The sequence below is a fragment of the Myxocyprinus asiaticus genome, chromosome 35 (genome assembly GCF_019703515.2).
Source record: "Myxocyprinus asiaticus isolate MX2 ecotype Aquarium Trade chromosome 35, UBuf_Myxa_2, whole genome shotgun sequence".
NCBI classification, from domain to species: Eukaryota; Metazoa; Chordata; class Actinopteri; order Cypriniformes; family Catostomidae; genus Myxocyprinus; species Myxocyprinus asiaticus.
Genome location: NC_059378.1, coordinates 38,741,994 through 38,767,905, shown reverse-complemented (window position 1 = coordinate 38,767,905; position 25,912 = coordinate 38,741,994). Strand labels below are relative to the sequence as shown.

General features: G+C 38.2%; 1 protein-coding gene and 1 long non-coding RNA gene across 4 annotated transcripts in view; one reads left to right on the top strand and one right to left on the bottom strand.

Annotated features, from left to right (window-relative positions):
* Window positions 1-25,912, bottom strand: part of LOC127426035 (voltage-gated potassium channel subunit beta-2) — a 181,352-nt gene that overhangs the window by 127,633 nt on the left and 27,807 nt on the right. The window contains exons 2-3 of one of the 3 annotated variants that reach the window (XM_051672496.1): window positions 20,893-21,020; window positions 8,810-8,881 (exon numbers count right to left, since the gene is read on the bottom strand). The exons of the other annotated variants lie outside the window; for them this stretch is intronic. The gene's annotated coding sequence lies outside the window, so the exon portion shown is untranslated. The remainder of the gene's footprint in view (window positions 1-8,809; window positions 8,882-20,892; window positions 21,021-25,912) is intronic. 3 annotated transcript variants of the gene reach the window in all.
* Window positions 5,458-19,705, top strand: LOC127426067 (uncharacterized). The gene is made up of 3 exons (XR_007894734.1): window positions 5,458-5,576; window positions 11,686-11,837; window positions 18,410-19,705. It is a non-coding gene; the product is annotated as an uncharacterized LOC127426067 (long non-coding RNA).

Genomic DNA, 25,912 nt, shown 5'->3' with positions numbered 1-25,912 from the left:
TATATATATATATATATATATATATATATATATATATATATATATATATATACATATATACATATACATACACACACACACACACATACAGGTGCATCTCAATAAATTAGAATGTCATGGAAAAGTTCATTTATTTCAGCAATTCAACTCAAATTGTGAAACTCGTGTATTAAATAAATTCAATGCACACAGACTGAAGTAGTTTAAATCTTTGGTTCTTTTAATTGTGATGATTTTGGCTCACATTTAACAAAAACCCACCAATTCACTATCTCAAAAAATTAGAATACATCATAAGACCAATAAAAAAAACATTTTTAGTAAATTGTTGGCCTTCTGGAAAGTATGTTCATTTACTGTATATGTACTCAATACTTGGTAGGGGCTCCTTTTGCTTTAATTACTGCCTCAATTCGGCGTGGCATGGAGGTGATCAGTTTGTGGCACTGCTGAGGTGGTATGGAAGCCCAGGTTTCTTTGACAGTGGCCTTCAGCTCATCTGCATTTTTTGGTCTCTTGTTTCTCATTTTCCTCTTGACAATACCCCATAGATTCTCTATGGGGTTCAGGTCTGGTGAGTTTGCTGGCCAGTCAAGCACACCAACACCATGGTCATTTAACCAACTTTTGGTGCTTTTGGCAGTGTGGGCAGGTGCCAAATCCTGCTGGAAAATGAAATCAGCATCTTTAAAAAGCTGGTCAGCAGAAGGAAGCATGAAGTGCTCCAAAATTTCTTGGTAAATGGGTGCAGTGACTTTGGTTTTCAAAAAACACAATGGACCAACACCAGCAGATGACACTGCACCCCAAATCATCACAGACTGTGGAAACTTAACACTGGACTTCAAGCAACTTGGGCTATGAGCTTCTCCACCCTTCCTCCAGACTCTAGGACCTTGGTTTCCAAATGAAATACAAAACTTGCTCTCATATGAAAAGAGGACTTTGGAACACTGGGCAACAGTCCAGTTCTTCTTCTCCTTAGCCCAGGTAAGACGCTTCTGACGTTGTCTGTGGTTCAGGAGTGGCTTAACAAGAAGAATACGACAACTGTAGCCAAATTCCTTGACACGTCTGTGTGTGGTGGCTCTTGATGCCTTGACCTCAGCCTCAGTCCATTCCTTGTGAAGTTCACCCAAATTCTTGAACCGATTTTGCTTGACAGTACTCATAAGGCTGCGGTTCTCTCGGTTGGTTGTGCATCTTTTTCTTCCACACTTTTCCCTTCCACTCAACTTTCTGTTAACATGCTTGGATACAGCACTCTGTGAACAGCCAGCTTCTTTGGCAATGAATGTTTGTGGCTTACCCTCCTTGTGAAGGGTGTCAGTGATTGTCTTCTGGACAACTGTCAGATCAGCAGATTGTGTAGCCTAGTGAACCAAACTGAGAGACCATTTTGAAGGCTCAGGAAAAATTTGCAGGTGTTTTGAGTTGATTAGCTGATTGGCATCACCATATTCTAATTTTTTGAGATAGTGAATTGGTGGGTTTTTGTTAAATGTGAGCCAAAATCATCACAATTAAAAGAACCAAAGACTTAAACTACTTCAGTCTGTGTGCATTGAATTTATTTAATACACGAGTTTCACAATTTGAGTTGTATTACTGAAATAAATGAACTTTTCCACGACATTCTAATTTATTGAGATGCACCTGTACATACACACACATACATATATATATATATATATATATATATATATATATATATATATATATATATATATATATATATATATTAGTGCTCAAAAGTTTGCATACACTGGCAGAAATTGTGAAATTTTGGCATTGATTTTGAAAATATGACTAATCATGCAAAAAAACTGTCTTTTATTTAAGGATAGTGATCATATGAAGCCATTTATTGTCACACAGTTGTTTGGCTCCTTTTTAAATCATAATGATAACAGAAATCACCCAAATGGCCCTGATCAAAAGCTTACATACCCTTGAACGTTTGACCTTGTTACAGACACACAAGGTGACACACACAGGTTTAAATGGCAATTAAAGGTTAATTTCCCACACCTGTGGCTTTTTAAATTGCGATTAGTGTCTGTGTATAAATAGTCAATGAGTTTGTTAGCTCTCACGAGGATGCACTGAGCAGGCTAGATACTGAGCCATGGGGAGCAGAAAAGAACTGTCAAAAGACCTGTGTAACAAGGTAATGGAACTTTATAAAGATGGAAAAAGATATCCAAAGCTTTGAAAATGCCAGTCAGTACTGTTCAATCATTTATTAAGAAGTGGAAAATTCGGGGATCTCTTGATACCAAGCCAAGGTCAGGTAGACCAAGAAAGATTTCAGCCATAACTGCCAGAAGAATTGTTCGGGATACAAAGAAAAACCCACAGGTAACCTCAGGAGAAATACAGGCTGCTCTGGAAAAAGACGGTGTGGTTGTTTCAAGCAGCACAATACGACGATACTTGAACAAAAATTAGCTGCATGGTCGAGTTGCCAGAAAGAAGCCTTTACTGCGCCAATGCCACAAAAAAGCCCAGTTACAATATGCCTTGACACGCCTCACAACTTCTGGCACACTGTAATTTGGAGTGACGAGACCAAAATAGAGCTTTATGGTCACAACCATAAGCGCTATGTTTGGAGAGGGGTCAACAAGGCCTATAGTGAAAAGAATACCATCCCCACTGTGAAGCATGGTGGTGGATCACTGATGTTTTGGGGATGTGTGAGCTCTAAAGGCACGGGGAATCTTGTGAAAATTGATTGCAAGATGAATGCAGCATGTTATCAGAAAATACTGGCAGACAATTTGCATTCTTCTGCACGAAAGCTGCACATGGGACGCTCTTGGATTTTCCAGCATGACAATGACCCTAAGCACAAGGCCAAGTTGACCCTCCAGTGGTTACAGCAGACAAAGGTGAAGGTTCTGGAGTGGCCATCACAGTCTCCTGACCTTAATATCATCGAGCCACTCTGGGGAGATCACAAACGTGCGGTTCATGCAAGACGACCGAAGACTTTGCATGACTTGGAGGCATTTTGCCAAGACGAATGGGCAGCTATACCACCTGCAAGAATTTGGGGCCTCATAGACAACTATTACAAAAAACTGCACGCTGTCATTGATGCTAAAGGGGGCAATACACAGTATTAAGAACTAAGGGTATGAAGACTTTTGAACAGGGGTCATTTCATTTTTTTCTTTGTTGCCATGTTTTGTTTTATGATTGTGCCATTCTGTTATATCCTACAGTTGAATATGAATCCCATAAGAAATAAAAGAAATGTGTTTTGCCTGCTCACTCATGTTTTCTTTAAAAATGGTTCATATATTACCAATTCTCCAAGGGTATGCAAACTTTTGAGCACAACTGTATATCAAGCTTCACATTAATGCTGGGATAATCCCGTCGCAACTGTCAAGATGAAATCTCAGAGCTGCACCGGAGGATTTAATTTAAGTGTTAACAGCCGTTTATACTCTAAATACTAAGCACCAGTAGTGTGTTGCATTTGTGTGAGTGTGTGCGTGAAGCAGATTACGGAGCAGAGAGGCATCTCTTGTTTATTCTGTAGCGAGCAGCGCATGTGACTGTATAATATTTAATTACATTACATCCTTCTGGTGATTAATGATCACATTTGGCCATATCCAGAGGTTTTTTATTTTATTTTCAAATTGTCATTGATTTCATCTCAAAACTGCGTAACATCTTATATCATATTGCTAATGACAGCATATTGTAATATGGTACCGAAATTAGCAACAAGGTGATATCATACCGTTTTAATTTTTCTGGTATCGCGATACTTTGTTTGTACCAGTAAACCGCACAACCCTACTCCTACTTAGGTCTTGGTAGATTAGATGGTAAGCAAACAATCAGTTCCCATAGTCAACGTGTTGAATGCAGGAAAAATGGGCAGGAGAAAAGACCTGAGCGACTTTGACAACGGCCAAATTGTTATGGCCAGTCGACTGGGTCAGAGCATCTCTGAAACGGCAAGGCTTGTGGGGTGCTACAAGTCAGCAGTGGTGAGTACCTACCGACAGTGGTCCGAGGAGGGACAAACCACAAACCAGCAACAGGGTGTTGGGCACCCAAGGCTCATCAATGCACAAGGGCAACAAAGGCTATCCCGTTTGGTCCGAGGTGACAGGTTTACTGTGGCACAGGTCACAGAAAATTGTAATGATGGTTACAGGAGGAATGTGTCATAATACATAGTGCATCGCACCCTGCTGCGTATGGGGCTGAGTAGCCACAGACTGGTCAGAGTGCTCATGATGACCCCTGTCCACCGTCGAAAGCGCCTACAATTGGCACGCGAGGGTCGGAACTGGACCTTGGACAGTGGAAAAAGGTTGCCTGGTCCGATGAGTCCCGTTTTCTTTTACATCACATAGCCGGCCATGTACATGTGTGCAGTTTACCTGGGGAAGTGATGGCACCAGGATGCACTGTGGGAAGACCGCAAGCCAGTGGAGGGGAGTGTGATTCTCCAGGAAATATTCTGCTGGGAAACCCTGGGTCCGGCCATTCATGTGGACGTCAATTTGACACGTGCCAACATCTACCTAAACATCTCTGCAGACCAGGTACACCCCTTCATGGCAATGGTATTCCCTGATGGCAGTGGCCACTTTCAGCAGGATATTGTGTCTTGCCACACTGCACACATTGTTCGGGAATGGTTTGGATAACATCAAGGTGTTGCCCTGGCCTCCAAATTCCCCAAATCTCAATCCAATTTTTACAGAAAAAGTAAAACCTTGTTGCTGGACCAACAAGTCCGATCCATGGCAGTTCTACCTCACGACTTACAGGACTTGAAGAATCTGCTGCTAATGTCTTGGTGCCAGATACCACAGGACACCTTCAAGGGTCTTGTAGAGTCCATGCCTCAGCGGGTCGGTACTGTTTTGGCAGCACGCTGAGTACCAAAAGCATATTAGGCAGGTGGTCATAATGTTTTGGCTCATCAGTGCATCTAATATAATAGCTATTCAGGTTGGTTGGGTTCCAAAAACAACCGTGTACTGTACATGTAAAATGAACCAAGGCTAATGTTGATAAAAAAAGTAGACATATTTTAAGTATTTGGTTATATTTTGAGATGCAAATATTATTTTTGTCATTCGATATTTTTTAAAGCCTTAAAGGAAATCATCACTCTCTCTTTTATTATATTATTCCAAGTTAAATATAAATTAATGACTTCTTAAGGTGTTTGAAGCACACCTTGTGTTTGAATTGCATGATGGCGACAGCCCTCCCCAAGCAAATCTGATTTATAAGAATGGGAATAAATGCTAGTTTCTGCTGGTGTTGTGAGAGCTGTACTACTGCATTACTGCGGAAAGAGAGGAGACTCAGGCTTTGAAAGTTGTAGCATGGCCTGTTTTCAAATTTACTGCTCTAATGGCTACACCCAAGTAAGGTGCACTCAGCAGATAACAGCAACTGTGCCTTTACACAGGGGGAACAGAAAGTGATTTTCTTTTTCTCCTTCCACATCTATGTGTGTGAAAGTGTGTGTGATGGAGAGAAAGTAAGAAAGAAGGAGATGTACAGAAGTCACCAGTGTAAGAGAGACAGTAAGTACTTGAAAGAAAAAAGAGTTACAGTAAGGGCATGTTAGAATTCTGAGTATTTGACGAAAATAGATTTTTCTCTGCAGTATTTGGATGATAGATGAGGTACATCGTGCTTTAGGGAGGACAGTTCAAGAAAACGAATAACAAACAGTCAAAACCTACCGAGTTGCCTACCTAGATGGCATTTGTGAACATTGAAACCATGTTTGAACATTTGATTTGAACATTCATACATGGCAATGATACTCAAAAGGTCTTGATACTAGCTCACTAAGTTGTGAAACCTAGCCAACATCTAGATTTACCACTACATACACAAAATTAGGAAAATAATCAACAATCAGATTGGCTAGCTTGATGCAATTTACAGTCTCCAGAGAAGCAAAAGGTGTGTTGATAAGTTCCCAGGCTGCTGTAATGACTCTGGTGACATTTTTTCAAAATGATATTAGGTGGTTCATTACATGTATTGCAGCAGCTACGAGGTGAAATGTCCACTGTGGTGCTAAAACGAGTTACATGTTCTCCCAAAGGGATGAGTTTTTAAGGTTAATGCTCTATTAAGTTTTAAATCTACAAAACTTACCTTTCTACCCTAAACCATAAAACTAAACCTAATCGACAGTCATAAAAAGCAAATGTGAGATGAAAAATTCAATTATTGAAGCAACCACGTCATTTTGTGGTGCTTCTATGCCACTTTCAGTTCACTTGTCAACTCGCATGCTCTTCAGGAATCGTACCCCAGTCCTTTACATCACAAACGCTCTATCAGTTGAGCTACTGCATACGTGAACAAGTTTGTAAATGTAGTTGAAAGACTAGAGCTCCTCCATTTCACCAGGAAACTGCTGAGATATGTACAACGAGCCACATAAAAATCATTTTGCAAAAAAGTATGTTTGGTAATGTAATGCAAAACATGTTCGGTATGAACGCCCCCCAAAGTGGCTGGTTCTTATTCTCTTCAGAACGAGCCACAATGTTGACCTAGACCTTACGGTGATAGTCGACAGTGCTACAGTGAGTCAGTAAGTTATCCAACATATTACTGAGGTTATATTGTGACTGTGTGAAAATTACAGTTTAATGTAATTAATTTACTAGTCGAAATTCCATTTTTGATATCTAGAATGGGTATTTCCGTAAGTAATGATTTTTATATCAAGAATTAACATTTTAACTACTGCAAACTAAATAATTAGAGATATAAAAAATATTTGCATTTTCACTGGTAGTAATTCCATTGCTCATATCAAGAATTTACTAGCGAAAATTTTATTATATACAATCTAAAATTCATATCCTACACATGATTTAATATCGAAAGGGCTTGCGATAATATTTACACATCGTTTTCTCTGAATCTGTTCACAGTTTAGCCAAACCTGTCTGACACTAGGGATGGGCATTACGGAGTAATTTTGTAGTCGAGGACTCTAACCCACAAAAAACAAGTAATTGATTACTCTTTATTTTTAACATGCATTTTAATTTACACCTACGTAAAATCTCTATTTTGGTTTATACACAAACGTTGCCAAGAACAGTTTCAAAATAAGTTAAATACAACAAACTATGAATTTCTTTTTGAAAACAACAATTAACAATTTACAAATGTTTTTTGTTTTGTTTTATCACAGCAAAACATTTGCACTCACCCATAGCTTACATAGAAACTGACGGCATTAGGGTAATACATACCGATCAGCCACAACATTTAAACCACCTGCCTAATATTGTGTAGGTCCCCCTCGTGCCGCCAAAACAGCATCAACCCAAATAGCATTCTGAGATGATATTCTTCTCACCACAAATGTACAGAGTGGTTATCTGAGTTACCGTAGACTTTGTCAGTTTGAACCAGTCTGGCCATTCTCTGTTGACCTCTCTCATCAACAAGACATTTCCATCCACAGAACTGCCGCTCACTGGATGTTTTTTTGTTTTTGGCACCATTCTGAGTAAATTCTAGAGACTGTTGTGTGTGAAAATCCCAGGAGATCAGCAGTTACAGAAATACTCAAACCAGCTCATCTGGCAACAACTTTTATTTTGGTGGAACACTCCAGTAAGAACCCTGCGTGCTGTGAGTGTCAACAACAGAGTAACGATCATTTACTGAAGCGCACTGCAGACGCCAGTACCACCGCTCCCCATACACATATTATGCAGTCTGCGTAAGGCACCAGCTCCCTAGGGAGGCACCATCTTTCCCTGGGGAGGCACCAAAAACTCCACCGGCTGCCCTTACTCGCACGTTATACGTTATTGAAGGACCTGATAGATAGCACAGAACACAGACGATCACCTCGCGCTAACACTTACAAGCACCCCCAGACTCCCTCCACCCCCCCATCACGGAGCTCTGTGTAGGGCATCAATTTGGCCAGCGGAATGCCCTGCAGACTGTATATTTACTTATTAAATGCATCCTTTGCGATTCACAAATCTATTGTATGACTTCAAGAGACTTATTATAATGCACAAGTCATATGGACTACTTAAATGGTGCTTTTTTATGCTTCTTTAATGTCATATTAGTGCTTGATGGTTACAACCATGACACACAACAATACACATCATCAGAACACTGGAAAACGCTCTATTAATACGCTAATCACAAAAAGATTCGCAAGATATTCCGCGGCCGAAATTTTGGTGCATCCCTAAACAGTTTAATTCAGCACTGCTCACAGCAGGCAAATGTGCAAAAGAAAATCAATTTGCGATATTCGAGCTGTGTTTTTAATAGTCGACTAGCTGAACAATTAGCCTAGCTGATTACTCCTGCACAACCCTATCTGACACAGGACAGATCAAAGTCTAATAAAAATAAAAAACTATTATGGTCCAAAACTCCATTTTGACAAAAGATATAATTGAGTTAACTGAGGTCTTTATTAGAGATGGACCAATATTTGGCCATTTTGGGATTATCAGCAATAATAATGATACAATAACTGTGCCTGTTAGGTTGATTAACAAAAACTGGTCATTTATAATATTGTCAACTGATCAAGCCACATTTCTACTGAATTCTGAGTAAATACTGTGTAAAATAAGTGTTTAAGTTTTACATAAATCACCCAGCCTGTTCCCTAGATCTCTTTATTGACATGGGTCATTGAAAAACCCATATTGGTCAACCATTAGTTTTCATAACCTGTATAACTAGTGCTCAGAGGACAAACTGTTAAAGACAACACCAAAAATGCTAAAATGCAACATACGCATAAGGCAGCCAAAGTCACTTCTGTGCCATCTAAAAGAGCTCATATTCCGTCCTTGTCTGTACACTCCTCCTACACATCAGAGAAAAAAAAAAGGGAAAAAAACAGGATAAAGTCAAGCGCTGTAGTCTGAAAATGGGATCCTCTTTACTGAAACACAGGAGCCCTTGATTATGGGAACAGCAAAGGTCAGCAGCACTGCAGCACATATAACTACCTGGGAGGACAACACTCAAAAACATTTATGCAAGCAGCCCATTTATATTGGAAACTTATGCCACAAGACCCCCTGTTCTCTCTTTTGAAATGTAGACTTGGTATAGTGATTTCTAGGCTTTGCATAGATGTTTGATTAAATTCTACGCATCTAACATAAAACTTAACTTGGGCTACAAATGCAGCCCATTAAGGGAATGTGGTCTAACGTGAACCAAAGCTAATACACGTTATATCTCAACACTTTATATCCCTTGAATCACTTAAATAAAAAGTCTGTGACACAGACATCTGATATATGCCGATTCCTTAACGCAGACATGGTGACAGTTGGCCTCCAAGCAGATGTCCAATTACTGGTCCCTAAAGGCCCTGCCATATAAAGTTCTCCTAATCCATAAATAGCCCCTTTTTATGGTTTGTCTATCTAATGTGACTCCATTGAAGACAGAGCTGATGTCGCAATTGGCTCTGATTTACATCTTAGGACAGAGTGATTCAAGCAAATTGATGTCTCTATCCATCAACCAATGATTTTTTGAAGTAATGGGGTTGGGAACCAAGAAGAATCGGCTGTTATTTAAAACCAGTTCAATTTGTAAAAAAAAAAAAAAAAAAAAAGAAAAATACTGGAAGAACTGGACATTAGGCATTAAAACATCTGCATGCTTCCGTCACAGACAGAGACATAAGAAAATACTCTGACAGCGTTTCCTGCACTACTGCTACTGAATCTACAGCGCAACGCCAAAAGAAATGATGTTTTAGCCGAGTTGTAAGGTTGTACTTTGAATATAAGAGAAAAAATCTGGACGCTGTGAAGTAAAACACACAACAACAAACATACAGCACGACACGTGTAGTTCAATTCATTTGAACAACTCTTATGACTCTTATATTATCTTTCAGCAAATGCTGTAGTAATAATAATTATACAGGGGACCTTTCAGTGTGGTAAATTATGAAAATATTAGATTTTACACATTTTATTTTATCATTAGTTTTTCAACATTTGGGTCAGATTTTAGCTTTTTACAAATATACAAAACATAAAACATTATATATATATATATATATATATATATATATATATATATATCAAATTCTATGTACTCAATCAATAAATGTAATGCCTTGTAATTGCAAATATTATATTGCATATACACTCACCGACCACTTTATTAGGTACACCTGTACACCTACTTATTCATGCGATTATCTAATCAGCCAATTGTGTGGCAGCAGTGTAATGCATAAAATCATGCAGATCAGGAGCTTCAGTCAATGTTCACATCAACTATCAGAGTGGGAAAAAAATTTGATCTTAGAGATTTAGACTGTGGCATGATTGTTGGTGCCAGATGGGCTGGTTTGAGTATTTCTGTAACTGCTGATCTCCTGGGATTTTCACACACAACAGTCTCTAGAATTTACTCAGAATGATGCCCAAAACAAAAAACATACAGTGAACGGCAGTTCTTCAAAAATGCCTTGTTGATGAGAGAGGTCAATGGAGAATGGTTTGAGCTGACAGGAAGGCTATGGTAACACAGATAACCTCTCTGTATAATTGTAGTGAGCAGAATAGCATCTCAGAATGCACAACATGTCGAACATTGAGGCAGATTGGCTACAACAGCAGAAGACCACGTCAGGTTCCGCTTCTGTCAGGCAAGAACAGAAAGCTGAGGCTGCAGTAGGCACAGGCTCACCAAAACTGGACAGTTAAAGACTGCAAAAACATAACCTGGTCTGATGCATCTCGATTTCTGCTGAGGTACAGAGATTGTAAGCCCACTGCAACCTCAGCTTTCTGTTCTTGGCTGACAGAAGTGGAACCCCACGTTGTCTTCTGCTGTTGTAACCCATATTAAAAATATAATTGAGTTTCTTCAAGCGCGTCTGTGTTTAACAGCATTTCTTGTCATGTGTTACTCCGAGACGTCTTACAGGTCACCCACCACTGTTGCAGGTAGATGAGCAAACTTACCTGCTCATGAAATACCTGCATTTGGACGAGGAGCTTGCGAATAAGGAGCTGGATTCAGCCTCGTCGCATTTAGCGGGTGCAAATTTCACACACTGTGCTACTGTTTAACCCTCTGGGGTTGACGGATGCGCCGGCGCGTCCTGCTGGATTTTTTCCCGCATAACAGCGGAAACAACTTAAAATACTCCATCATTTTTGGGCATACAGATAAGTGTAAGACATCATTAGAGACTATAAAGGGTCTACTTTTATTTGTGTACACTTACAATAACAACAAAACCTTGTGCTTTTGTAAAATAAAGAAAATAAACAGGGTGCGCTTTCAGCCGTCTCTGTCTCCGCGAGCATCTTTCTGAAACACATCACGAAAATTAACTGAAACTCAGCAAATATTTATCACACAAACATGAAACATATGTCTAAAGAAAGCTTAAAATGTCTACTTTTAAATAAAACAATTCAAATTTAAAACAAATATTCTCCTGCAATGTAATCTGTATGAAACAAAGTGATGTACAGTTTCTCCTGGCTCAGCTAATTATATCACACCCACCAGCAAAGCGCGCTATTCTATACGGTAACATGCTGAGGCCATCAATGCAAATGGTAAACACCCCCAACAGTGCCTTAAAAAGCATCAAGTTCATTCACTTTTCTGTGCGTTTGGAAGATGGCACGCTACACAGGTGAGGAAGCTCTACAGATGGTCCTGGATAGTGAGGAATAGTTCACATTTTCCTCCGAAGAAGAGCGGGAATCCGACGAGGAACGTTTACATTTTGAAGAGCAACTTGATCCAGCCGAGGATACAATTTCGGATGAGTAAGTCATTTAGTTTTACTTACATTAGTTGACATGCTATTTTATATAAACATGGACATATTTTACTAGTTGGACTATTTCAAGACTTGCCAGCCAGTATTCAGAGTATTGAAATTTGAAATATGTCCTACTAGTCAAGTTTAGTTACATTTAAATGTTGTTTCTGCTAAAGCAGGTATTTAAATTGTATGCTGTATGATATAAATATGATATGTAATATGATATAAAAATAATATGAATGTTTAGATTATATTTTAACCAGTGTTTATGCTGCCTCATTATCAACGAAGCTTGTGCTTGCAAATATCTGTATCATGTGACACTGAAGACTGCAGTAATGATGCTGAAAATTCAGCTTTGATCACAGGAATAAATTGCATTTTACAATATATTCAAATAGAAAAGTTATTTTAAATTGTAAAAATATTTCACAATATCACTGTTTTTGCTCTATTTTGGATCAAATAAATGCAGCCTTGGTGAGCAGAAGAGACTTCTTTTAAAAACATTAAAAAAATCTTACAGATTTAAAACTTTTAAATGGTAGTGTAGGTCTAAAATTTTTAAGTAAAGTCTTTATGTAAAGAAAATGTATAGTCAGATTACTTCTTTTAACTTAAACTACAAACAATACATTCAATCATTAAGTCTCCTCACACTCTCTCAGGGGAGGGGTCTTTGTCTCCTCAGGTGTGAATCACATCAATATTCATGATCATCCACGCCTCCTCGCATATGGCCTTTCTAACACTAAAGGTGTCTTACAAAAGTTAAATGACTATATTGTTTTGTATGAATGAGTGATCAGGATGGTTTTCACATCATTTTTGTAGCAAAAACTCTAGGCTACAAGATCCAGTTCTCAAAAGTCTTGTGAACAAATATTTAGTATGTGTTATATGGCCTTATTTCAGTGACTAAAAATTTTTGTTTTTTCAAAAACCATGCATAAACATTTTCTCAAAAATACAAACATGTACGTACATGTTGTTTACATATTATTGTAGCCCAGTTTGTGCTGAATGCAGTGTTATCAGACTTTAGCCATTAATATGTTTTTAAGCAACTGAAAAATGCACAAATGTCAAGGCATGTCAAAACTTCTCCAGGGCCCAAAACACCCCAGAGGGTTAACATATCTGGCGACTTCCCAGATTCATGGTTTTGCCATTTACCGATATTTTCAAACATCATCTGTCAATGAGTGTCAAAATAATCATCGGGAGATTTGTAAGACATTGTCGATATCCGATTACATCGTCCTATCACCCAGCCCTACTACACTACTCAAACACTGGTGAGATCTGAGATCTGGTGAGATTACCTGCCAGAGGCTAATCACAGATATTTTAGTCGCATATGCAAGTGGTTTAGTTGCATTGTAGAGGGTTGTGCATAGAATAAAACAGTAATTTTAGGATTTTAAGAATAGACATCGGGGGTCCTTTAAATGAAGATCGCATTTAAGAGGAAAATCAAAAGCTTCAACCGGCCATAGATCCAAACTTCTGAGAGAGGCCAGGCAGCATGCCTGCGAGAGAAACGGCTCAGTCTCACTTGGTCCTCATAGAAGCATCTATGATTGCACTGAGGAATGCCACTTTCAGAGTTTGCACTTTAGACAAACATGCTTCTTTTATTAACATGCTGGACATGATATGAAAACACAAACAGTTGAATATAAATATCGATACATGGATCTAAAGTACTGATGCAATATCATGAGAAAAAGATTTGCGATAAATCGATATTTGATTGTATTGACACAGCCCTACTTATGCATAATGTTATGTGGACAGCAAAGAGCTAATCATAGATCAGTGCAATTACTCTAATATGATTTACTCATACAGACCCAGATTTACAATATGTTTCTCATTCAGCACTGCATTGCTGCGGCAGTGAGGTTGGGGAAGCCCTCTCTGGCTCTCACTCTCACTCTCATTTCCATCTCACCAAAAACACAGACTCATACTGTGCCAGCTTCACTCCCCTGCATTTGGCACAGTCAACTGCAGAGCTGTGCTAAACCTGCTGGCCTTGTAAAGATCCAGGCAGTACAAACAACATTGCTAAGGTATGGTGTATGGCTAAATCCCGGCTACACCTTCACGTTCTGCTTTGATTCCTTCTTCACCAAGTTGACCGCCTCCTTGTGTTGGTTATCTCAGAGATGGTTGAATCAGGCCAGCATGACATATTGTGTCAGGCTGACTGTCCACTTGAGCGTGTAGCATTCTGAAAGGTCACCAATCTACAATGTGCTTTGTAGAGCTACATGAAGGGTGAAGGGAGATGCAGATAATATGCGGGGATCACTGCTACAAAAGGAAGGAGGGGATAATATTCCGCATAGGTGTGCATTTGAGGAGGCGGGGATAGATTAAAAATAACTCTGTGCACTGTGGCGCACTTTGTAATGTAAAGAATAGCCCTGATATCAATATCTTAATAATAATAATAATAATAATAATAAAAAAAGATTTAAAATTAAAAAACATTTGCACTCACCCGGAGGTTAGAAAACAGAAGCCAATGCTGACAGCATTAGGGTAATGCACTCTGAGTCTACATAAAGACTTTGAGTCTACACAAAGGCTATTAAATGCACATACTGGTCTGATAAGCTTCAGAGTTTCTCGTACCTATTTGCAGATTCTTTACACGATAAAAGCAGATCCTCATCCACTGGTTTGCATGACTCTATCAACAACCGTATATCAATACAGTGGAATTAAATTAATCAAAACATTACAATTATTGCAAGTGCTACACTAGCCTTTGCTTTCAAAAGCACGGACGCTATCATATCTTCTTCTCTCATCCAAAACCTCGACAACACACATCTACAGTACCCCCCAGTGTGCTCAATTGTAACTGCGAGATTTGGTGAGATTTCAGAGGGAAAGTACAGTATTCAGCAAAGGTTCACGATTCATGTCAAAGCGATGAAAGCGCTTGCAAACAAAAATGTCTCATTCAATTAAGATTTGGTGTGCTTCTGTGGTAATTAAAATGTCCCTTACAAAGGTTGAAAAATACTTGATTTCTATCACAAGTCCATCTGTGCTGGTTTTGTACATCAAATAGTGTTAAGAGTTCCTTTCTCCATAATTTTATCACTGACAGGGAAGCACTGTCAGAGATTCTTTTATTTACTAAGATAACAACCTCCTCTCTCTCATAGGATGGAGGATATCAACGGTCAACTAGCGTGTTAAGACAGTTTGGCCCGTGTTATGCTATTTTATGCTTAGCTTGTTGGTAGAATGGTTCTGGCATGTGCCTCATAGCTCTTTTCCACCGAAATTTCGATGGTTCTCGTGCCGAAAGATTGCATAATCAAAATATAATGCATCATTTTGTCATTATGTGAAGATTTGCTGCCCAACTCAATGAAAGAATGTGCACAACACACGTCTATCTGTTCTTCCATCAGGTTATCATAGTAATCTTAGTAAGCGTGCACCAGTGTTAAGTTGTCAGGTAATTGTCACTGGATTTTGAATTAAGTGAAAAGTCACATCATGCTTGATCACCATCGATCATCGTTTTCATGATCGATCATTGCTGTCATGTCCGAGTACCCAAGTACTCGTGCCCATCCCTAGTAATTACATTATATTGTATGTACTATGGCTTAACTTAAGTTCTGTAAAGTATTACAGTGGAAACATAATTACCATTTGTGTAGCATATGGCTATATTTGGATTTTTTAAAATAATATTATTGATTGAGAATCCCACCGTTTTACATGACAGATAGCCGCGATCTTCCAAACTTAGTGAGTAGCTGGTCAAAAATCCCCTTACAGAACACAACAATGCACAAAACAAGATGAACAACAGTGTAAGAAAGCTAACAAAGTTGGCAAATATAACAATTCACTGTTTTTCAGAATCCACATACGATCAGAATCGGATGTTGCTGTGTACACTCTGTGGGGTTTGAGTTTGGAGCAGCAAAGATATTTTTATAAAAATATTCTTTATGCTAAGTTAAAATGCTATTTCTTGCCTTTACATGCATCTGTTACCAGGCGTGAATACATTTTATAATGAATTCTATGACGAAAATGCATGTTGGAGAACTTAAAAATAGTTTTTCTGTAAACATATCTAAAAATCCTTAAAACAAGATAAATGTACTTGAGTAGCAAAACTGCATAAGATACTTTTTTACTTGTTTGTAGTCAAAATAAGTGAAAAAAATTTGCCAGTGCTGAAGAAGTAATCCAAAGTACTTAGATTAGGTTACTGATCTTGAGTAATCTAACAGAATATGTTACAAATTACATTTTACAGCATGTATTCTGTAGCAAAATACTTTTTTAAAAGTAATCTTCCCGACCCTGATAATTAGTAGGGCTGTTGATCTTACATGTTAATTTAGTGCGATTAATTCTATAAAGAAAATGACGCTTCAAAAAGTGAATACAGTTAACCATGCCTCCTGATCCAGTCGTTAATTCCATAGTAAAAGTATTTTCCTACCATCGTAGCTTTTCAAACTTGAAGTACATGTAGCTTTGTGTTTTAACTGGGGCAGTTAGCGTGGCTTAAACCATTTGTTACATTTATTTGGTGCCCTTTCTCAGCAAATATTGATATTCGATTAATCACCAAATGTAATTAAAATTTGTAATTGGTTGACAGCCCTAATAATGAGCATATATATTATATATATATATATATATATATATAAAACATTTACAATATCCTACAGTATATTTCAATATAAGAAATAATTAGAAGCCTGCTGTGCCTGTTAAAAATCACATTTAAAAGTTAAACAAGGCATTAAAACAGTCAAATGTTTCTATTGTACTTTATAAACAGTAGAATCAGCTTCTAGTATCAGCCTAACAATGCATACTAACAAAATGTTTTTTTTAAATAAAGTTGATCCTAATGTGTCAACGATATATTGTGCAACCCTGAAGCAATGCGGTTCCTAACTGTGGCCAGAGAAAAGTCACCTGTACCCATAGGGAATATTGATAGGTGATTTGCAAGAAATATTACAAAAATATTTTTATAAAAAAATGCTAATTACATCATCAACCCCCCTCCCCACACTGCAGAGCGTATTACCTACCTGACTTTTGTACAAATAAATAGGGTTAAAAAAATATTACAATATATACATATATATATAAATTCAAAGTACACTTCAAATGAAACGAAAAAGCAATTATAATAACAAAGTGGTGAAAAAAAAAAAAAAAAAACTCTTCAAATCAAAACATTTTTCGTCTCCAACCCTCCTCCACTGGCTCCATTTGCCATTATGCAAGTATCCGTCTACGACAACAGGTGGAAAATGACCAATACCAATTTATGTCTAAAGACAATTATAAATGTAAACATAATAATAATTGAAAAATAAACCATTACCTATATAAAGTTCAACACAACCCACATAATTTCTACTTCATAAAACAGCTACAACAGTTTGTTTACTTCACATAGGCTGTGCTTAAATGAATAGAAAACACCAGTTTTACTATTATAAGACTAATAAATTCCCTTGTGTTCCCAAATTAATGCTGCCCAATAATTTCCACTGTGTTCTTATCAAATTTGCTTTTGTATTGCATTTCATTGCAGTTAATACTGCCGAAAGAAAAGGAAATAGAACTCAATTTTAGGTTCAACGTGAATGTGTTTTTTTTATGATTGAACCACTTTCATCTTTTTTTCTTAAACTGCATTTTCTCTAAGCAAATCATAAGATTGTTTAATGGGGCGTATGTACAGCATAATGTTATTTCAAAAGAAAACTTGTTTAATTCTATGCCTGCAAATTAAAAAACATTACTTTATAGATTGGATTAATAAAGTTGGTGTCACAAACCAATGTATTGTGAATAATTTTTATCATAAAGACCCATGTTCCGTCACTCTCATTATTGTCGCCTTAATGACATTTCATAATACTGTCTTTTTAATGTCTATATTTCCTAAATAATGACATTTCTAATATAAGTGCTGTTTTTATCTAGTTCCTAAGACACAGCATCAGTCTATGACTGTCGAATTCCAATTACATCGTCCTATCGCCCAGCCCTAATAGGGAAATGACAGTGTGTCAGTATGAATGTGTGTGTGAGGGTGAACCCATCACTCCTTATGTGCATCTGTGCATCACATACACCTGAACACACCTCCAGCTATGCCACAACAACGACTGTCCAAAAAATGAGCTTGTCAAGCCACCAGGATGATCTACACTGATGCAGGTAGACTAACCAGACTCTTATTGAGTACGTGCTGAAAAATTCTGCAGTCTTCCATACATCCTCAAGGCAATAATGCACTAATAAACAGAAACCCCATGTAGAGCAGCAACCTTCTAGTTTTACAGTCATTGCAACTCAGGCATGGCTGAAGAAGAGTCACTACATCAGAGACGTTTGGTATTAAAGCCTGTTTGTGCAATTACACATCAGTATCTCTCCAATGTGGGGCTGCTAAACATTTCAGTCCTGCTTTGTTTTATTTCTGTTTTCTCTGATTCGTCCTGTTGGTAGCTGTTGTGTGAGGAGTAACTGATTGAATCTTCCCCCCAGGATGCTGAAATACCATTCTGACGAATGCTGCTGCTAACTGAGGGGGAAAATGCTAATAGTCCAGAAATACTAATGAAACATGGCGCAAATGCAGCAAGCCGCACTGAGTGCTCTAAGCAGACTGAAGAAGAAAAATGCCCCCAGAAAGGAACTCCCAAGAGCACTGTTATTCAAACAGTGATGAAGGAAAAGAGAAGTGAGTCAGCTGTAACCTCAGCATGCCACTAGGATGTCACCTATTAACAGATATAACAGTAAACCTGATGGGTACTTACTGCAAAACTATACACATGTATCACAATACATTTTGTAACACACCATTTATATAATTTATATAATTACAGAAATGGTTAGCAAGCAATTTTATCACACTAAAATCACGTTAACACGCATGTTGTTTATGTCTTTTTAAACGGTGAGTATTTTAAGGCCCCATTCACTTCAACTGTAAGTGCCACACTGTAACACAGGTTTTAGCTTTTTTTTTTTTTTTAAGGAGGAGGAACAAGTTCAAATTCATTTTTGTGGTAATCAACATTATGCCACAAATGCTGTAGTTTCATCTTAAGTTGTACTGAAGCCTGAATGTTCCTTTTAAATAGTAGAGATCAAAGTGAATTGACTGTATGTTGTGAGTCGAATTACTTCAAAAGCATTGCATTCAGTTATTAAAATTAACAAATGCCAAAGCACTCAAAAGCATTATAATAATAACAATACTGACACTTTGTGTAAGTGTATAAATTCAATACTGTTAGAGTAGTAGTATAACATATTTTTATTGATTTCTCAGCCTCTAATCCTGTGCATCCATAATGGCAACCATATGAAATGAACAAATGATACAGGCCTAAATATTGGTAAAATATAGTATTTCATCTGCCTTATGTTGGATGGCCAGTACGAAGATGGTGATTTCTGGAGAGCTCAAACCCGACTCATCCGTCTCTCCTGATGCTACCATAATATACAGTAGTTTCTTCGACTTCGGGTACTTTTAACACTGTGGATCAGTAAAAATATTCATGAAAATTCCCACCAAAGTGTCATTTCTAGCACATCTCAAATTCTGTATTGTGTTTAATAGAATTCTGTTGTGGAAATGACGGTGATGAAAATAAAGTTCTTTTTTTTTTTTTTTTTTTTTTTTACATTTCTAAAATAAAATGGGCAACTCCTTTGTCTTGCTAAAAAATATGAAAAAATTGTTAATATTATTATGGGTATTGTATTTTTTTTTTATTTTATTTTTTTACATTTTGATGTGTAGAAGGTGATCTAACAATGCAAAATGAATGGCGGCATTAAAGTTATAGCTTATATAGCTCATGAATTGATATACAGAAAAAAATATGCCAATAAATTAACTGTTGCTTCATAAATAAAAATCAAAATTAAAATACATTGTGAACATTCATCATTTCATTTGTTAGCCCTAATGGAAAAAAAAAACAACAATGCATTTAATTAATGCCGTTAACCCGTGTTATAATTGACCTGGCTAGTTGGCAGTGTTAGACTAAATGTGTTAGACCTGCTCATATATATATATATATATATAAAATGTGTGTGTGTGTGCGAGCTGCAGTGCTGCTCTCGTGCGTCATCAGAGTTTCACATGATCTCATGTTACGTTAAATGAGATCAAACGACTATTTGACAAAGAACATTTTTGTTGACAATTTTTTTTATTGTCGACGTATTCGATAACGTCAACTAATCGTTTCAGACTTACAAGACGCCAGATCTGTGCTGCTTTCAATGCATTTGCCCGCAGGGCATCTGTCTCCTGACCGCTTTTAAAAAGAAACCAATCTTCACACTTAATCAACATCCAGCAATTTGCTACAGGAAAACCAAGCAATGCTCAAGCTTTACAAAGTGGATATGGAAACAGCCCATAAGATTCAGAAGCAGGGAGGAAAAAACAGCCAGTATACAATGATAAACACAAGAATCCCAATTAAGTGGTCCACTGTTTCTACCCCAGCTAAGGTAAATTAATTCTGGCCACATCCAAACAACACACACTCCCATCATAGTAATAACTACACAGATCCCAATCCAATCCATATCAGTACATGAAAGACAGACGTCCTTTGTTAATAGTTGTAACTCATACATTGCTTAGAAGATGACCCCTGTCCGAATAGTTCTTTTGACCAAGTGTCAGCTGCACACGACATCAGTGAAGATTGTGTGGGCTGAGGTAAACTAATTTAAAGCTCTGCATGGTATGTGTGTGCATATCCTAAACAACATACTATGCTGAAATATTTTCAGCGATTTCCAAAAAAATGTGCCATCTTAAACTATCTGAAAGAGTTGCCATATTTTGCTCACAGGGCACTGCAAGGTAGACTGCAGTGTGAATCAACGTTTTGTTAAACTGATTCCAATATGACAGCTCTGTGATCAGACCGATTTCACAGTGAAACTGGAAACAGGTTAACTTTTGATTGACTTAATCGGACTGTGCTTACCGAAATTCAAAACACTGCCCCCAGTGGCCAAAGCGGTAAGTGCTGTTGGGTGTATGAGCATGTGTGAGCTCCATTTTTCAGGTGTATCCAAGGAAGAGCACCAAAAGAGTTGTTTTCAGCTGTGCAGGCTGTAATACAGTGAGAAGGAATGCATATTTTACAAACTGTACCTCCAAACCCAAACCCTAAACTTAACCATCAGTGGAGTAAAAATGTAATGTTAGGGGGAAAATGCAACCTCCGATTACTTCCTGGTTTCAACACGGGATGCAAACCTGGGTCTCCCTAGCTGCTGACGAAACGTACTTCTGGTGGAGCCACAAGGGCAAGTAAACATGCTTGAGCCAGTGAAAAAACGTTATGGGAGATGGCGCTTGTCAGCGAGTCAGCATAATGTGGCTGATTCTAGGATAGTGGAACTCTCGGAAACTACATGCCGACTTCCTTTGTGTTTATGTTGCTGTAATTCAGACAAAAACAATCTATCCAAAGTGATTGTGCAAAAGTGCATCATAATTATATGCTGCAACAAAACCCATCAACATCACTGACTCCAGAAATCACATCTCCTACATGGGACAAGGTGCCTGTACACCTCATGCACATGCTTACACAGCCACACACACGCGCGTGCGCGCTGATCCAATTGGTGAGTTCAGTCACGCAGCAATGCTACGATTGGTTAGAGACAGACTGCATAGCAGAGAAGCAGCTTTACTCAGCAATAGTCATCCAGCATTGTGTCACTGTCAGTGTTTCATGCAGGATTATGTGGGTGTGTGAAACTACTAGGTGTCTGAAAATGCATCAATACAAAGAAATTTCGATGCATCGATTACACAATTTAAGAATCGATTATCATTACAATATTTATACCCAATGTGACCGTCTCATAATACACAAGCCTTCTTGCAACAGACATGGAGCAGACCGAGACTGAAGGAAAAGGCAGCGCACATTGAAATTAAGAAAGTTAATGTGGCCGAGATCACCCTGCAAATCTAAATAAGATAAAATGGATGGGTGGGTGAATGGATGGATGGATGCAGCTGAGTTCGGCTTTCTGTGTCATTATTTAATACAGTTGTTAATTTTTATTTTTTTTCAACGATGATTGTTGTTAGAGTCCAACACATACAGGACAGCATAAGTGAAATTTGTGTGCTTTATTCATTATTCCGCAGCGCCCAGTCTTTTCTCAATTCGGACAGCATGTACACAGTATTTTTTTTTAGTTTTTTTTTTTAGTGCCGCTGTTGATTCAGCAGTAGCGCAAAGCCACTGCAAAACAGTGGTGCAGGAATCACTGGTCTCTTTACTGCTCCCCTCTGAATACTGTTTTTCGCAGTCCTTTTGTGTGTTTTTCTCCTCATCTCTTGCTTTAGCTTTCTCTCTCTTCCTCCTGCCTCAGGCTCACCCTGCAGCACATACACGTGTGATTGTCAGATTAGAGTTCTGACTAATGGAATATGCCCTCTTTCTTTTTTTGACCGATACTAATACAGGACAACATTTAGTCAGCAACACAGGCCTACTGGATAGCTGCATGATGAATGTATATGATAAATACAAATACACCGATCAGCAAAATTAAAACCACTGACAGGTGACGTGAATAACATTGATTATATAATTACAATGGCACCTGCCAAGGGGTGGGATATATATTAGGCAGCAAGTGAACAGTCAGTTCTTGAATTTCATGTGTTGGAAGCAGGACAAATGGGCAAGCATCAGGATCTGAACAACTTTGACAAGGGCCAAATTGTGATGGCTAGACAACTGAGTCAGAGCATCTCCAAAACGGCAGGTCTTGTGGGGTGTTCCCAGTATGTAGTGGTTAGTACCTACTAAAAGTGGTCCAAGGAAGGACAACCGGTGAACCGGTGACAGGGTCATGTGCGCCCAAGGCTCACTGATGCACGTGGGGAGCAAAGGCTAGCCCGTCTGGTCCGATCCCAATGAAGAGCTACTGTAGCACAAATTGCTGAAAAACGTAAAAGCTGGCCATGACAGAAAGGTGTCAGAACACACAGTGCATTGCAGCTTGCTGCGTATGGGGCAGCGTAGCCGCAGACCGGTCAGAGTGACCATACTGACCCCTGTCCACCCCAAAAGCGCCTACAATGGGCACGTGATCGTCAGAACTGGACCATAGGGCAATGGAAGAAGGTGGCCTGGTCTGATGAATCACGTTTCCTTTTAGATCATGTGGAAGGCCGGGTGCGTGTACGTCGTTTACCTGGGGAAGAGATGGCAGCAGGATGCACCATGGGAAGAATGCAGGCCGGTGGAGGAAGTGTGATGCTCTGAGCAATGTTCTGCTGGGAAACCATGGGTCCTGGCATTCATGTAGATGTTACTTTGACACGTACCAACTACCTAAAAATTGTTGACGCTCGTTCTTCTGTTGTAAATAAGTGGCGCTTCCGAATTCTCACATGACGGAAGTGCGTTGGCGAGTTCACACGAGAATAATGAGAGCAGTTACATTTTTGGGTGAACTATTCCTTTAAAATTAAACCCGTACCAGAGACCTTGTGACCTGACCGGTACCATCAGATTTTAAGCCCAAACCCGACCTGTAACGTCAGATTTTAAGCCAGAAAAATCGCTCACTTTTTATAGTTTTTTATATGAACATTTGTAACCGTATATTATCAGTAAACAAAGTTTTTACAAGGCACGGCGGCCCCTCAGCACACCAGATCAGAAGGGAAATGGTTACCATGTTGCATTTTCTTCTTGATTTGGTTCACATTCACAAGGAAACATTTCAAAACGGACCAAAACTGTGTTAAAGGTCACATGTGAGCAAACTGTCCCCTCACTGGTCAGAATGCTTGTGTGCTGTTCCAGTATTTAGCTTACACATAAATTTACCGGTTAATTCCGAGAGAAATGTTACAGTTTGGCAGGTTTTACAGGTTTATCATTTTGTCACTGTTATGCAAAACATTGACGCATGGTACAGAATACATGTTAGAATGCCAGTCAGAGGTATGCTGCAAATAAACATTATTCATCACTAGGATGCATACGATTTAAAAATTTACATCATTGTTATTTTTATCCATCATTAGTTGCTTTTGCATTATTTCTGCATTGAAAAGTGTCTGTTCTCATGGTCACACTCTCACCTTCACACATGCACACAAACAGCAGAAAGAGTGAAGCCACGCAAAGATGGTTTTTAACTGTCAAAAAGTTGCTAACGCTGTCATACCCGTACAGACCTACAGATTTCTTCTCTGCAGATCCTTCAGTTATAGGGATGTCCCGATACCACTTTTATTTTATTTGTCTTTTTTTTGTTTTTGGTAATCGCAGATACAGAATCCAATACCTGTTTTGTTTTTGTTTTTTTTCCTGAACTGCGTATCAACAGTTTATTTCATTTTTATCACCAAATAGTGTTTATATTAAAACTTTAATTAAATGAAAGTATAACAAATTTCAACATATTGCATTATATTTATTGTATTTATTTTATTCAGAACAGCAGAATCTAAAATACATTGGAGTTATTTTTGTCAAATAAAGTGCTGCATAACAGAGCATCACAGAAGATATTGCTTAAATATAATAAAATTACTATAGATTTATTATTAGTAGTATTAGTAATAGAAGTAGTAGCAGTAGTTTAACAGTTAAAAAATGTATGACAAACGTAATATTTAAATTGAGCTTTTATTTTGGCAGAGCTTTTATTTTGAAGTGTTTCGGTGTTGTTATGACCAAGGAGCTCTCACATAAGACGGTAGCTTTCCGCTCCGTGACTCAAAGTGATTATTAAAACACAAGGGGCTGCTATTTAAATAAATATGTACTCTATATGTGCCTTCCACTACAAAGTGAATTTGCGCTCTGTTCATTGTCATCTGCTACAAACTGAGCACTCAATGCTCATGATGGTGTGTTCTCTGTATGAGCCAAGGAGGAGCTTTAAAAAGGTATGTGCAGCAGGCGTCGGCACAACACTGTCTCCACACATCACTAGTGCTAACATTTGCAGCTCGCCGCTCATGCAAACTATGTATTTGTATCATTAAATTGCAGCTTTTGCTGTAAATTATATATATATATATATCTCATTAGGACATAACGTGATTTTAATTTGTGTGCTGAATGTTTAAGTAATGACATTTGTACGTCAGATGGTATAGTTTTTTGGTATCAGAGCATTTTTATGAGTACGAGTATATGAGCTTGGTATCGGTATCGAGACATCCCTAATCAGGTATGCTTATAGTTTTTATAGGGATATTGCTTGGTTCGTTGGTCCATTTAGTTGGATTGCATTCTCGCCACTAGTGAACCGCTTAAGAGTTTTTCTGCAATCAGACAAAGACTACCTCATCCAAGTGGTCTCGGACCGATTGTTTTGGTGCGGTTTAAACTGTAAATGCCGTGTTCATACAGTGCCTTCCATAAGTATTTGGACAGCGAGACACTTTTCATAATTGTGGCTCTGTACACCACCACAATGGATTTGAAATGAAGCAATCAATATGTGATTGAAGAACACACTGTCCGCTTTTATTTGAAGGTATTTACATCCAAGTTGAGTGAATGGTTTAGGACTTGTAGCACGTTTTATACACAGATCCCAATTTTCAGGGGCTCAAAAGTAAGACCTTATTCACAGCTGTGCCATCTTTAATTTTTGGTGGGAATGACAATGAGGATGTGAGGGATAGAAGTAGTCTCTTTAATGGGTTGTACAGTTGTTTAAAGTGTTTTTGGATCGTTCCACTGACAAAAAATGGAAAAACACATATTTCCAAGAAATCTCGGTAAACAAAAAACTCCAGACAACACGAGTTGTGGAAAATTAGATGTTGATCTAAGAGCTTTTTGATAGCTTTATAAAGTGCATATCACTGAAGAGACAGTAAGTCTATCCCTCAAAGCCTTGTTTTCATTCACGTCAAATATCAAAGATGGTTCTACTGTGAGGTATACTTTACAAACTAACATAATCATAAATACATTTATCATTCTTAATACTTGGTTGTAA